Source organism: Pleurodeles waltl, chromosome 6 (assembly GCF_031143425.1).
Source record: "Pleurodeles waltl isolate 20211129_DDA chromosome 6, aPleWal1.hap1.20221129, whole genome shotgun sequence".
Classification (NCBI taxonomy): Eukaryota; Metazoa; Chordata; class Amphibia; order Caudata; family Salamandridae; genus Pleurodeles; species Pleurodeles waltl.
In genome coordinates this window covers 78,880,029-78,882,241 of record NC_090445.1, presented here as the reverse complement: position 1 = coordinate 78,882,241, position 2,213 = coordinate 78,880,029, and the positions used below count along the sequence as shown (strand labels likewise).

At 52.6% G+C, this 2,213-nt stretch overlaps 1 non-coding gene across 1 annotated transcript; it reads right to left on the bottom strand.

The window, feature by feature from the left end:
* Positions 1 to 634: 634 nt before the first annotated feature.
* Positions 635 to 707, bottom strand: TRNAK-CUU (transfer RNA lysine (anticodon CUU)). Its single transcript has one exon. It is a non-coding gene; the product is annotated as a tRNA-Lys (tRNA).
* Positions 708 to 2,213: the final 1,506 nt, after the last annotated feature.

Here is a 2,213-nt window from a genome sequence, read left to right as displayed (position 1 = left end):
ACACAGGCACCTTTCTCTTTCTCCATCTGTCGCTCTACCCCAGTCTTATGTCCCCATCAGTCTCTCTGGAGCTCACTCTGGTATATACATGCATCTGTCCTCTCAACCTGTCTCTGGGCACATACTTAAATGTCCAGTAGAGAAGATTGTGAACTCTCCCTGTTTCGCGAGGTGGCAGTCAGCCTCCAGAGCTGTGTTCCGGAGGCTGCCGGAATGGCCGAGCGGTGTAAGGCGCCACATTCAAAAGCAGTATCTTCCCCAGTCCCGTGGTCAAATACTGCTGCTGACATAAAGTAGTTTTCATACCTACTTTAATCATAACACCAGCGGGGATGAGACCTTAAACTCCTCTTTTTGAAAGGATGGGGGGGGACAGGACGGACCGGAGCGGACTCCGAGCTTGCTGTAAGCATGGGAAGCTCAGGCTAGGAAAGGGCGCAGGAAAGGCTCGGCCTAGGACCGCTCCCAGCGGCGCCTCCCAGGGCGGGAAGTGCTGCGTTGTGTGGAGTCCTGTGGGAATCGTGAGGCAAACTGCAGGATGTGTGCGTGTGTAGTTTTAAGCCTCAGCAAAATATCTGAAAAAGGTGAGAGTTAATGTTAAACCCGAAAATGGAGAAGCCTTTAAAAAGCATCACGCCCAACGTGGGGCTCGAACCCACAACCCTGAGATTAAGAGTCTCATGCTCTACCGACTGAGCTAGCCGGGCTGCTGTGCCTATGTCATTTCACACACCCTCTGTGTGTTCTTTGTGAGGAAGTAGTGTGTGGTTATCCCAGGAGGCCCCTTTGTTTCATTTTCTCTGCTGCTGACTCGACACAGGCACCTTTCTCTTTCTCCATCTCTCGCTCTACCCCAGTCTTATGTCCTCATCAGTCTCTCTGGAGCTCACTCTGGTACATACATGCATCTGTCCTCTCAACCTGTCTCTGGGCACATACTTAAATGTCCAGTAGAGAACAGTGTGAACTCTCCCTGTTTCACGAGGAGCAGTCAGCCTCTAGAGGCGTTTTCCGGAGGCTGCCGGAATGGCTGAGCGGTGTAAGGTGCCACATTCAAGAGCAGTATCTTCCCCAGGCCTGTGATCAAATCCTGCTGCCGACATAAAGTAGTTTTCATACCTACTTTAATCATAACACCAGCAGGGATGAGACCGTAAAACTCCTCTTTTTGAAAGGATGGGGGGCGACAGGACGGACCGGAGCGGACTCCGAGCTCGCTGTAAGCACGGGCGGCTCAGGCTAGGAAAGGGCGCAGGAAAGGCTCGGCCTAGGATCGCTCCCAGCGGCGCCTCCCAGGGCGGGAAGTGCTGCGTTGTGTGGAGTCCTGTGGGAATGGTGAGGCAAACTGCAGGATGTGTGTGTGTGTAGTTTTAAGCCTCAGCGAAATATCTGAAAAAGGTGAGAGTTAATGTTAAACCCGAAAATGGAGAAGCCTTTAAAAAGCATCACGCCCAACGTGGATCTCGAACCCACGACCATGAGATAAAGAGTCTCATGCTCTACCGACTGAGCTAGCCGGGCTGCTGTGGCTACGTCATTTCACACTCCCTCTGTGTGATCTTTGTGAGGAAGTAGTGTGTGGTTATCCCAGGGGGCCCCTTTGTTTCATTTTCTCTGCTGCTGTCCTGACACAGGCACCTTTCTCTTTCTCCATCTCTCGCTCTACCCCAGTCTTATGTCCCAATCAGTCTTTCTGGAGCTCACTCTGGTACATACATGCATCTGTCCTTTCAACCTGTCTCTGGGCACATGCTTAAATGTCCAGTAGAGAAGAGTGTGAACTCTCCCTGTTTCGCGAGGTGGCAGTCAGCCTCCAGAGCCGTGTTCCGAAGTCTGCCAGAATGGCCGAGCGGTGTAAGGCGCCACATTCAATAGCAGTATCTTCCCCAGTCCCGTGGTCAACTCCAGCTGCTGACATAAAGTAGTTTTCATACCTACTTTAATCATAACACCAGCGGGGATGAGACCGTAAAACTCCTCTTTTTGAAAGGATGGGGGTGCACAGGACGGACCGGAGCGGACTCCGAGCTCGCTGTAAGCACGGGCGGCTCAGGCTAGGAATGGACGCAGGAAAGGCTCGGCCTAGGACCGCTCCCAGCGGCGCGTCCCAGGGCGGGAAGTGCTGCGTTGTGTGGAGTCCTGTGGGAATCGTGAGGCAAACTGCAGGATGTGTGTGTGTGTAGTTTTAAGCCTCAGCAAAATATCTGAAAAAG